This window comes from Lonchura striata, unplaced genomic scaffold, assembly GCF_046129695.1.
Source record: "Lonchura striata isolate bLonStr1 unplaced genomic scaffold, bLonStr1.mat Scaffold_169, whole genome shotgun sequence".
NCBI lineage: Eukaryota > Metazoa > Chordata > Aves > Passeriformes > Estrildidae > Lonchura > Lonchura striata.
The window spans coordinates 218,453-231,893 of NW_027461110.1; positions in this window are offsets into that span (position 1 = coordinate 218,453).

Sequence of the window (13,441 nt, forward strand, 5' to 3'; positions counted from 1 at the left end):
CTGCTGAGTTTTCTTTCCCAGGGAAAATGGAAAAAGGATGTGCCCAGGGGCCCCTGGCCCTGACTGCAAAAAATCCTTATATCGAAGGATGGACCCCACACCGAAGTTGTCCCCAACTCAAACTTGTGCTGCCCTGATAGACCCAAGGGAGCCCTACAAACTGACATCAGGGACCTGGACTGCTGAGTTTTCTTTCCCAGGGAAAAGGGAAAAAGGATGTACCCAGGAGCCCCTGGCCCTGTGCTGGGGCCTGACTGCAAAGAATCCTTATATCGAAGGATGGACCCCACACCGAAATTGTCCCCACCTCAAACTTGTGCTGCCCTGATAGACCCAAGGGAGCCCTACAAACTGACATCAGGAACCTGGACTGCTGAGTTTTCTTTCCCAGGGAAAATGGAAAAAGGATGTGCCCAGGGGCCTCTGGCCCTGACTGCAAAAAATCCTTATATCGAAGGATGGACCCCACACCAAAGTTGTCCCCACGTCAAACTTGTGCTGCCCTGATAGACCCAAGGGAGCCCTACAAACTGACATCAGGAACCTGGACTGCTGAGTTTTCTTTCCCAGGGAAAATGGAAAAAGGATGTGCCCAGGGGCCCCTAGCCCTGACTGCAAAAAATCCTTATATCGAAGGATGGACCCCACACCGAAGTTGTCCCCAACTCAAACTTGTGCTGCCCTGATAGACCCAAGGGAGCCCTACAAACTGACATCAGGAACCTGGACTGCTGAGTTTTCTTTCCCAGGGAAAATGGAAAAAGGTTGTGCCCAGGGGCCCCTGGCCCTGACTGCAAAAAATCCTTATATCGAAGGATGGAACCCACACCAAAGTTGTCCCCACCTCAAACTTGTGCTGCCCTGATAGACCCAAGGGAGCCCTACAAACTGACATCAGGGACCTGGACTGCTGAGTTTTCTTTCCCAGGGAAAATGGAAAAAGGTTGTGCCCAGGGGCCCCTGGCCCTGGGCTGAGACCTCACTGCAAAAAATCCTTATATCGAAGGATGGACCCCACACCGAAGTTGTCCCCACCTCAAACTTGTGCTGCCCTGATAGACCCAAGGGAGCCCTACAAACTGACATCAGGAACCTGGACTGCTGAGTTTTCTTTCCCAGGGAAAATGGAAAAAGGATATGCCCAGGGGCCCCTGACCCTGACTGCAAAATAACCTTATAAAGAAGGATGGACCCCACACCGAAGTTGTCCCCACCACATACTTGTGCTGCCCTGATAGACCCAAGGGAGCCCTACAAACTGACATCAGGAACCTGGACTGCTGAGTTTTCTTTCCCAGGGAAAATGGAAAAAGGATGTGCCCAGGGGCCCCTGACCCTGGGCCCCTGGCCCTGACTGCAAAGAATCCTTATATCGAAGGATGGACCCCACACCGAAGTTGTCCCCACCTCAAACTTGTGCTGCCCTGATAGACCCAAGGGAGCCCTACAAACTGACATCAGGAACCTGGACTGCTGAGTTTTCTTTCCCAGGGAAAATGGAAAAAGGTTGTGCCCAGGGGCCCCTGGCCCTGACTGCAAAAAATCCTTATATCGAAGGATGGAACCCACACCAAAGTTGTCCCCACCTCAAACTTGTGCTGCCCTGATAGACCCAAGGGAGCCCTACAAACTGACATCAGGAACCTGGACTGCTGAGTTTTCTTTCCCAGGGAAAAGGGAAAAAGGATGTGCCCAGGGGCCCCTGGCCCTGGGCCCCTGGCCCTGACTGCAAAAAATCCTTATATCGAAGGATGGACCCCACACCAAAGTTGTCCCCACGTCAAACTTGTGCTGCCCTGATAGACCCAAGGGAGCCCTACGAACTGACATCAGGAACCTGGACTGCTGAGTTTTCTTTCCCAGGGAAAATGGAAAAAGGATGTGCCCAGGGGCCCCTGGCCCTGGGCCCCTGGCCCTGACTGCAAAAAATCCTTATATCGAAGGATGGACCCCACACCGAAGTTGTCCCCACGTCAAACTTGTGCTGCCCTGATAGACCCAAGGGAGCCCTACAAACTGACATCAGGAACCTGGACTGCTGAGTTTTCTTTCCCAGGGAAAATGGAAAAAGGATGTGCCCAGGGGCCCCTGACCCTGACTGCAAAAAAACCTTATATCGAAGGATGGACCCCACACCGAAGTTGTCCCCACCACAAATTTGTGCTGCCCTGATAGACCCAAGGGAGCCCTACAAACTGACATCAGGAACCTGGACTGCTGAGTTTTCTTTCCCAGGGAAAATGGAAAAAGGTTGTGCCCAGGGGCCCCTGGCCCTGACTGAAAAACATCCTTATATCGAAGGATGGACCCCACACCGAAGTTGTCCCCAACTCAAACTTGTGCTGCCCTGATAGACCCAAGGGAGCCCTACAAATTGACAACAGGAACCTGGACTGCTGAGTTTTCTTTCCCAGGGAAAATGGAAAAAGGATGTGCCCAGGGGCCCCTGGCCCTGACTGCAAAAAATCCTTATATCGAAGGATGGAACCCACACCAAAGTTGTCCCCACCTCAAACTTGTGCTGCCCTGATAGACCCAAGGGAGCCCTACAAACTGACATCAGGAACCTGGACTGCTGAGTTTTCTTTCCCAGGGAAAATGAAAAAAGGATGTACCCAGGGGCCCCTGGCCCTGGGCACCTGGCCCTGACTGCAAAGAATCCTTATATCGAAGGATGGACCCCACACCGAAGTTGTCCCCACCTCAAACTTGTGCTGCCCTGATAGACCCAAGGGAGCCCTACAAACTGACATCAGGAACCTGGACTGCTGAGTTTTCTTTCCCAGGGAAAATGGAAAAAGGATGTGCCCAGGGGCCCCTGGCCCTGACTGCAAAAAATCCTTATATCGAAGGATGGAACCCACACCAAAGTTGTCCCCACGTCAAACTTGTGCTGCCCTGATAGACCCAAGGGAGCCCTACAAACTGACATCAGGAACCTGGACTGCTGAGTTTTCTTTCCCAGGGAAAATGGAAAAAGGTTGTGCCCAGGGGACCCTGGCCCTGACTCCAAAAAATCCTTATATCGAAGGATGGACCCCACACCGAAGTTGTCCCCAACTCAAACTTGTGCTGCCCTGATAGACCCAAGGGAGCCCTACAAACTGACATCAGGAACCTGGACTGCTGAGTTTTCTTTCCCAGGGAAAATGGAAAAAGGTTGTGCCCAGGGGCCCCTGGCCCTGACTGCAAAGAATCCTTATATCGAAGGATGGACCCCACACCAAAGTTGTCCCCACCTCAAACTTGTGCTGCCCTGATAGACCCAAGGGAGCCCTACAAACTGACATCAGGAACCTGGACTGCTGAGTTTTCTTTCCCAGGGAAAATGGAAAAAGGATGTGCCCAGGGGCCCCTGGCCCTGGGCTGGGGCCTCACTGCAAAGAATCCTTATATCGAAGGATGGACCCCACACCGAAGTTGTCCCCACGTCAAACTTGTGCTGCCCTGATATACCCAAGGGAGCCCTACAAACTGACAACAGGAACCTGGACTGCTGAGTTTTCTTTCCCAGGGAAAAGGGAAAAAGGATGTACCCAGGAGCCCCTGGCCCTGTGCTGGGGCCTGACTGCAAAGAATCTTTATATCGAAGTATGGACCCCACACCGAAATTGTCCCCACCTCAAACTTGTGCTGCCCTGATAGACCCAAGGGAGCCCTACAAACTGACATCAGGAACCTGGACTGCTGAGTTTTCTTTCCCAGGGAAAATGGAAAAAGGATGTGCCCAGGGGCCCCTGGCCCTGGGCCCCTGGCCCTGACTGCAAAAAATCCTTATATCAAAGGATGGACCCCACACCGAAGTTGTCCCCACGTCAAACTTGTGCTGCCCTGATAGACCCAAGGGAACCCTACAAACTGACATCAGGAACCTGGACTGCTGAGTTTTCTTTCCCAGGGAAAATGGAAAAAGGTTGTGCCCAGGGGCCCCTGGCCCTGACTGCAAAAAATCCTTATATCGAAGGATGGAACCCAGACCAAAGTTGTCCCCACCTCAAACATGTGCGGCCCTGATACACCCAAGGGAGCCCTACAAACTGACATCAGGGACCTGGACTGCTGAGCTTTCTTTCCCAGGGAAAATGGAAAAAGGATGTGCCCAGGGGCCCCTGGCCCTGGGCCCCTGGCCCTGACTGCAAAAAATCCTTATATCGAAGGATGGACCCCACACCGAAGTTGTCCCCACCTCAAACTTGTGCGGCCCTGATACACCCAAGGGAGCCCTAAAAACTGACATCAGGAACCTGGACTGCTGAGTTTTCTTTCCCAGGGAAAATGGAAAAAGGTTGTGCCCAGGGGCCCCTGGCCCTGACTGCAAAAAATCCTTATATCGAAGGATGGAACCCACACCAAAGTTGTCCCCAACTCAAACTTGTGCTGCCCTGATAGACCCAAGGGAGCCCTACAAACTGACATCAGGAACCTGGACTGCTGAGTTTTCTTTCCCAGGGAAAATGGAAAAAGGTTGTGCCCAGGGGCCCCTGGCCCTGTGCTGGGGCCTCACTGCAAAGAATCCTTATATCGAAGGATGGACCCCACACCGAAATTGTCCCCACCTCAAACTTGTGCTGCCCTGATAGACCCAAGGGAGCCGTACAAACTGACATCAGGAACCTGGACTGCTGAGTTTTCTTTCCCAGGGAAAATGAAAAAAGGATGTACCCAGGGGCCCCTGGCCCTGGGCCCCTGGCCCTGACTGCAAAGAATCCTTATATCGAAGGATGGACCCCACACCAAAGTTGTCCCCACCTCAAACTTGTGCTGCCCTGATAGACCCAAGGGAGCCCTACAAACTGACATCAGGAACCTGGACTGCTGAGTTTTCTTTCCCAGGGAAAATGGAAAAAGGATGTGCCCAGGGGCCCCTGGCCCTGACTGCAAAAAATCCTTATATCGAAGGATGGAACCCACACCAAAGTTGTCCCCACCTCAAACTTGTGCTGCCCTGATAGACCCAAGGGAGCCCTACAAACTGACATCAGGAACCTGGACTGCTGAGTTTTCTTTCCCAGGGAAAATGGAAAAAGGACGTGCCCAGGGGCCCCTGGCCCTGGGCTGGGGCCTCACTGCAAAGAATCCTTATATCGAAGGATGGACCCCACACCGAAGTTGTCCCCACCTCAAACTTCTGCTGCCCTGATACACCCAAGGGAGCCCTACAAACTGACATCAGGAACCTGGACTGCTGAGTTTTCTTTCCCAGGGAAAATGGCCAAAGGATTTGCCCAGGGGCCCCTGGCCCTGACTTCAAGAAATCTTTATATCGAAGGATGGACACCACACCGAAGTTGTCCCCACCTCAAAATTGTGCTGCCCTAATAGACCCAAGGGAGCCCTACAAACTGACATCAGGAACCTGGACTGCTGAGTTTTCTTTCCCAGGGAAAATGGAAAAAGGATGTGCTCAGGGGCCCCTGGCCCTGGGCTGGGGCCTGACTGCAAAGAATCCTTATATCGAAGGATGGACCCCACACCGAAATTGTCCCCACCTCAAACTTGTGCTGCCCTGATAGACCCAAGGGAGCCCTACAAACTGACATCAGGAACCTGGACTGCTGAGTTTTCTTTCCCAGGGAAAATGGAAAAAGGATGTGCCCGGGGGCCCCTGGCCCTGACTGCAAAAAATCCTTATATCGAAGGATGGACCCCACACCGAAGTTGTCCCCACCTCAAACTTGTGCTGCCCTGATAGACCCAAGGGAGCCCTACAAACTGACAACAGGAACCTGGACTGCTGAGTTTTCTTTCCCAGGGAAAATGGAAAAAGGTTGTGCCCAGGGGCCCCTGGCCCTGACTGCAAAGAATCCTTATATCGAAGGATGGACCCCACACCAAAGTTGTCCCCACCTCAAACTTGTGCTGCCCTGATAGACCCAAGGGAGCCCTACAAACTGACATCAGGAACCTGGACTGCTGAGTTTTCTTTCCCAGGGAAAATGGAAAAAGGATGTGCCCAGGGGCCCCTGGCCCTGACTGCAAAGAATCCTTATATCGAAGGATGGACCCCACACCGAAGTTGTCCCCACCTCAAACTTGTGCTGCCCTGATAGACCCAAGGGAGCCCTACAAACTGACATCAGGAACCTGGACTGCTGAGTTTTCTTTCCCAGGGAAAATGGAAAATGGATGTGCCCAGGGGCCCCTGGCCCTGGGCTGGGGCCTCACTGCAAAAAAATCCTTATATCGAAGGATGGAGCCCACACCGAAGTTGTCCCCACCTCAAACTTGTGCTGCCCTGATAGACCCAAGGGAGCCCTACAAACTGACATCAGGAACCTGGACTGCTGAGTTTTCTTTCCCAGGGAAAATGGAAAAAGGATGTGCCCAGGAGCCCCTGGGCCTGGGCTGGGCCCTGACTGCCAAAAATCCTTATATCGAAGGATGGACCCCACACCGAAGTTGTCCCCGCCTGAAACTTGTGCTGCCCTGAAACAACCAAGGGAGCCCTACAAACTGACATCAGGAACCTGGACTGCTGAGTTTTCTTTCCCAGGGAAAATGGCCAAAGGATGTGCCCAGGGGCCCCTGGCCCTGGGTCCCTGGCCCTGACTCCAAAAAACCCTTATATCGAAGGATGCACCCCAGACCAATGCTGTCCCCACCTCAAACTTGTGCTGCCCTGATAGACCCAAGGGAGCCCTACAAACTGACATCAGCAACCTGGACTGGTGAGTTTTCTTTCCCAGGGAAAATGGAAAAAGGATGTGCCCAGGAGCCCCTGGCCCTGACTGCAAAGAATCCTTATATCGAAGGATGGAGCCCAGACTGAAGTTGTCCCCACCTCAAACTTGTGCTGCCCTGATACACCCAAGGGAGCCCTACAAACTGACATCAGCAACCTGGACTGCTGAGTTTTCTTTCCCAGGGAAAATGGCCAAAGGATGTGCCCAGGGGCCCCGGGCCCTGGGCTGGGACCTGACTGCAAGAAATCCTTATATCGAAGGATTGAGCCCAGACCAAAGTTCTCCCCACATCAAACTTGTGCTGCCCTGATAGACCCAAGGGAGCCCTACAAACTGACATCAGGAACCTGGACTGCTGAGTTTTCTTTCCCAGGGAAAATGGCCAAAGGATGTGCCCAGGGGCCCCTGGCCCTGACTGCTAAAAATCCTTATATGGAACGATGGAGCCCAGACCGAAGTTGTCCTCAACTCAAACTTGTGCTGCCCTGATACAATCAAGGGAGCTCTACAAACTGACATCAGGAACCTGGACTGCTGAGTTTTCTTTCCCAGGGAAAATGGCCAAAGGATGTGCCCAGGTGATCCCCCAAACCCTGTTCAAAGTACTCACCCTCCTTCCATGAGACAGCCCTGGGAGCCCCCCATAAACTCTTCTCCAGCAGCTCCATGCAAAAGGAGGATGAGGCAAAGCCTCGCCCTTAAATAACCTCCCCCCTGAGGGACCCGCCCCTCTTCCTCATCATCTTAACAGCTCACACCTGTGTCTGCTCTGAGCCCTCATCAAGTTAGCAGCTGACACCTGTGGCTGCTCTGAGCCCTCATCAACTTAACAGCTCACACCTGCCACTGTTGCCACTCTCCAACAGCATCTCTTGGTCTCTCCCTCTCCAGCACACAGCCAGCTTCTCACAGACACAGATCCAACAAAACTCTGCTACAGGTGTCGGCTTTTCTTAATCCACCTGGTTACACGATTAAAACACATACATGCATTGATGGTCATTGAGAGAAAGCTTTTTCCTGGAGAAAACAATCCTTTTGCCAGCACACTTTGATACACCTTCGGAAAAAGCAGAATCTGCACCAACTCCTAAGACCCCTGCCGAGGAACCCAGCCCTGCCAGGAAACCCAAAGCAGCAGACATTGAAAAAGGAGGGGAAAAGTCAAGCTTGGAGTGGAAAAAGAGGATAGAACTACAGCAGCCTTTAAAAATGCCTGCACAGAGCAATAGTGGGAACCAGACACATTTATTCTTTCCTTGCTTTCTGCGATTACATAAATAGGAAGTAAGAACACGTTAAAAAAAAAGGCAGAGCTAGGATTATACAGGACTTTATTTTGGCAGGCTGCATGACAAACGCCTCTTCCGGGACTGCGATGCCTTTTGGGAAATGTTAGAGAAGAGAGGCAAGGGCCGGGAGCCCTTTTTGTTCCCTTCAGGACCTGCAGCCATTTTCCCTGGGAAAGAAAACTAAGCAATCCAGGTTCCTGATGTCAGTTTGTAGGGCTCCCTTGGGTGTATCAGGGCAGCACAAGTTTGAGGTGGGGACAATTTTTGTCTGGGCTCCATCCTTCGATATAAGGATTCTTTGCAGTGAGGTCCCAGCCCAGGTCCAGGGGCCCCTGGGCACATACTTTGGCCATTTTCCCTGGGAAAGAAAACTCAGCAGTCCAGGTTCCTGATGTCAGTTTGTAGGGCTCCCTTGGGTGTATCAGGGCAGCACAAGTTTGAGGTGGGGACAACTTCGGTCTGGGCTCCATCCTTCGATATAAGGATTTTTTGCAGTCAGGGCCCAGCCCAGGGCCAGGGGCCCCTGGGCAAAAGCTTTGTCCCTTTTCCCTGTAAAAAGAAAACTCAGCAATACAGGTTCCTGATGTCAGTTTGTAGGGCTCCCTTGGGTCTATCAGGGCAGCACAAGTTCGAGGTGGGGACAACTTCGGTGTGGGCTCCATCCTTCGATATAAGGATTTTTTGCAGTCAGGGCCACGGGCCCAGGGCCGGGGGCTCCTGGGCACATCCTTTTTCCATTTTCCCTGGGAAAGAAAACTCAGCAGTCCAGGTTCCTGATGTCAGTTTGTAGGGCTCCCTTGGGTCTATCAGGGCAGCACAAGTTTGAGGTGGGGACAATTTCGGTGTGGGGTCCATCCTTCGATATAAGGATTTTTTGCAGTCAGGGCCAGGGGCCCCTGGGCACAACCTTTTTCCATTTTCCCTGGGAAAGAAAACTCAGCAGTCCAGGTTCCTGATGTCAGTTTGTAGGGCTCCCTTGGGTCTATCAGGGCAGCGCAAGTTGGAGGTGGGGACAACTTCGGTCTGGGGTCCATCTTTCGATATAAGGACTTTTTGCAGTGCTGGCCCAGCTCATGGCCAGGAGCCCCTGGGCACATCCTTTGGCCATTTTCCCTGGGAAAGAAAACTCAGCAGTCCAGGTTCCTGATGTCAGTTTGTAGGGCTCCCTTGGGTCTATCAGGGCAGCACAATTTTGAGATGGGGACATCTTCGGTCTGGGCTCCATCCTTTGATATAAGGATTTTTTGCAGTGAGGTCCCAGCCCAGGGCTAGGGGCCCCTGGGCACATCCTTTGGCCATTTTCCCTGGGAAAGAAAACTCAGCAGTCCAGGTTCCTGATGTCAGTTTGTAGGGCTCCCTTGGGTCTATCAGGGCAGCACAAGTTTGAGGTGGGGACAACTTCGGTGTGGGGTGCATCCTTCGATAGAAGGATTTTTGGCAGTCAGGGCCCAGCCCAGGTCCAGGGGCCCCTGGGCACATCCTTTGGCTATTTTCCCTGGGAAAGAAAACTCAGCAGTCCAGGTTCCTGTTGTCAGTTTGTAGGGCTCCCTTGGGTCTATCAGGGCAGCACAAGTTTGAGGTGGGGACAACTTCGGTCTGGGCTCCATCCTTTGATATAAGGATTTTTTGCAGTGAGGCCCCAGCCCAGGGCCAGGGGCCCCTGGGCACATCCTTTGGCCATTTTCCCTGGGAAAGAAAACTCAGCAATCCAGGTTCCTGATGTCAGTTTGTAGGGTTCTCTTGGGTGTATCAGGGCAGCACAAGTTTGAGGTGGGGACAACTTCGGTGTGGGCTCCATCCTTCGATATAAGAATTCTTGGCAGTCAGGGCCAGGGGCCCCTGGGCACATCCTTTTTCCATTTTCCCTGGGAAAGAAAATTCAGCAGTCCAGGTTCTTGATGTCAGTTTGTAGGGCTCCCTTGGATCTATCAGGGCAGCACAAGTTTGAGGTGGGTGCGGTTTGGGCCTGGATTGTATTTTTCTATGTTCATATTTCCTGCACTCAGCTGCCCACCCAGGACCGCATGGTGCTCTGCGTGAAGTCCAGCTCTTTTCTCTAGGAAAGCATGCTCGCCAGTCCCGGTTCCTGAAGTCAGTTTTCGATTTTTGCTTGGGTTCATCAAGGCAACCCCTCATCGACATGAAAGCAGCTTGGGTCCACAACACATCCTTCTCCATTCAGATTTCCAAAGGGCAACCCTTTTTTCATGGCTTCTGGCTCTTGGACTCTGTCGCTGGCCCTATTCTGTGTGAAACATGGCTCTCCCTCTTCACTTCCTGATGTTAATTTTGAGGAGGTCCTTGTCTCTTCCAGGACAGGCAGAATTCTTGCTGTCAGCAGTTTTGCTGCTGGATAAATCCTGTGCCATTCAGAACAAAAAGATGTAGAAAGTCACCTGGGGCCACAGGCCTTGTGACCCGACCTCTGCCCTTTTTCCGTGTAAAACCTACCTCACCCTCCCTGTGTGTTGATGTGTGTTCACTGGAGGCGTGCTGCTCTCCAAAGGCAGTGAGAGTTCCTGGTGTTGGCAGCTGGTGTCTGCAAGAAATCATTCACTGTTTGCAATTTTGGAAGCACAATTCCTGTTTGGCCAGGGGAAAGACTGTTAATTATCTTGGCAATGAAAATCTGGCACCGCATTGTTGAAGGGTCTGGCAAAGGGCTGTGTAGGGGAGGGAACACCCCACAGGACCTTTCTTCACCTCATCCCCCACTCCTAGGTGTAGCAGCTCCCCGTGTGAGCAGCTGCTTTCAGTGCAGCTACCTGGGCACACCTGCACAGGGAGCTGCTAATCCAGAGGGGCTAACAGGGGTATCCCAAGTGTCCCTCCAGGAGCTATGGCTGGAACATCCAGCAGGGATCGGGGAGCAGCCGGACCCACCCGGGCACGAGCATCCCTTTGAGAAAATCCCGAGGGAAGAGCCCTCTTGCCAAGGGGCAGCACCTGAGCAGGCCGGGCAGCATGTGGGGTTCCACGGGAGAGCTTTCAACTTTCCCCTTTTATTGTGTCAGTCCCTCCTTAGAACCCCCAGACCTTCCACAGCTCTCCCAGAAAAAAGAGGGGTTATGGAGAGAAAAGGGGTTTAAATTGTGGGAAAAAGCTTCCTTTTCCATTATTTCTTGTGTTCAAATCATGAGGGAATCCATTTCCCCTGCAATTTGTAATGCATGGTGTATTCAATATATATTCAAGTATTGTTTATAGAAAGATTTTTTTGTTTTTGTTTTTGTTTTTATTTGGTTAGAGGCAGGGCATTAATGGAAAAAATATGAATATACATTTTATTTTGATATTGTTCTAAATATGGAAATATATATTCAATGTATACAGATATATATAAAAATATAAAATAGAAATAAAAATAGTATTAGGAAGAGATAGACTATAAATAGCACCTTACATCAATCTACATTTAAAATGTAAATTTGACTATAAATGCGAAAAATAGAAATAAATTTAAATGGAGTTTAAATAAAGGTTTTTTTAAAAAGATTTTTACTTGGATAGAGTCAGGTTTTTATTTTAATCAATATAAACCTTTTAGAACTCTAAATCTAACTATAGAAATATGTAAGCAATCTATTAAGATATGTATAAAATCTAAAATATAATAAAATATAATAAATGGAATAAATGTAAGGAATTATGAAAATACAATTATATATAAATATACATTAAAAATCCGAATGTGAATATAAATGTGAAAAATGTAAAAATAAACTCTATTGAAATACAGTTTAAGAGGAAAGGTTTTTTCTTTTGCTTCCTATCGGGTCAGAGGCAGGTTTTTTGTTCCGTTCTTTCCCGCGCGGATCTTTGGGGCATTCGCTGCTGACGGCGCAGTGCTGCCACCGTGTGGGCAGAGAGCGGCACTGCAGCCCGCCGCCCGCGGCCGCCATCTTGGGAGTGGCTTGGCGCGGACTCGCTTGACCTTCTCGAGAGGGCGCGAAAACGAGGACGTTGAAATTCGAGGACCCGTGTCTGTTTTTTTACACTGCCTGAATTGCCCGCACCGCCGGCGCCCCGCGACGGGATTTTCCGCGGCGGTTACGATGCCGTGCACACGGGCTGTGGGGTCAGCAGCGCCGCGAGCGTGCGGGTTTTTGGCGGGAGCCGACAGGCATAGGCAAAAGACGCCTGTCACCATCAAGGTCCCCACGGGCCGCCATCTTGTCGCGGACTCACTTGACAAATGCTGCCACCTTGTGGACACAGGGCGGTACTGCAGCCCCGCAGCCAGCGCGACCCCAAAACCACCGGGACGGCCCTGGAACGCCCAAAATTCCCTTAGGGACCCCAAAAACCCCCCTGGGACCCACAAAATTCCCATCAGGGTCCCCAAAATTCCTCCTGGGAAGCCCCCAAAACTCTTTGAGACCCCAAAATTCCCTTCAAGACGCCAAAATTCCTCATGGGACCCCCCAAAACCCCCTGAGACCCCCAAAATTCCCATCAGGGTCACCAAAATTATTTCTGGGACCCCCAAAAACTTCGTGAGACCCCCAAAATTCTTTTCAGGACCCCAAAACCTCCCCCAAGACCCTAAAAATTCTACTCGGGACCTCCAAAATTCCCCCCAAAAACCCCCGGAGACCCTCAAAATTCTCCCCAGGAGTCCAAACCTCTCCCTGGAATGCCTAAAATTCCATTTGGGACCCCAAAGCCCCCCTGGGAGCCCCAGAATTCCCTTCAGGACCCGGAAATTCCTCCTGGGACCCCCAAAAACCCCCTGGGACGCCCAAAATTCCCTTTGGGACCCCAAAACCCCCCCTAGAACCCCCAAAATTCCCTTCAGGACCCCAAAATTCCTCCTGGGACCCCCCAGATACTTCCAGACACCCCCAAAATTCCCTTCAGAACCCCAAACCCTCCCCAGGACCCACAAAATTCTACTCGGGACCCCCAAAATTCCTCCCAAAAAAACCCTGAGACCCTGAAAATTCTCCCCAGGACTCCAAAACCCCCCCTGGGACCCCTCAAAATTCCCATCAGACTCCCCGAAATTCCTCCTGGGACCCCCCAAAACTCCTTGACACCCCAAAATTCCCTTCAGGACCCCGAAAGTCCTCATGGGACCCCCCAAAACCCCCTGAGACCCCCAAAATTCCCATCAGGGTCCCGGAAATTCCTCCTGGGACCCCCCAAAAACTTCGTGAGACCCCAAAATTCCCTTCAGAACCCCAAACGTACCCCCAGGACCCTCAAAATTCCACCCAGGACTCCAAAACCCCCCCTGGAATGCCCAAAATTCCCTTCGGGACTCCAAAACCCCCCCTGGGACCCCTAAAAATTCCCATCAGAGTCCTCGAAATTCCTCCTGGGACCCCCCAAAACTCCTTGAGACCCCCAAAGTTTCCTTCAGGACCCCAAACCCACCCCCAGAACCCCCAAAATTCTACTCAGGACCCCCGAAATTCCTCCCAAAAAAACCCTGAGACCATCAAAATTCTCCCCAGGACTCCA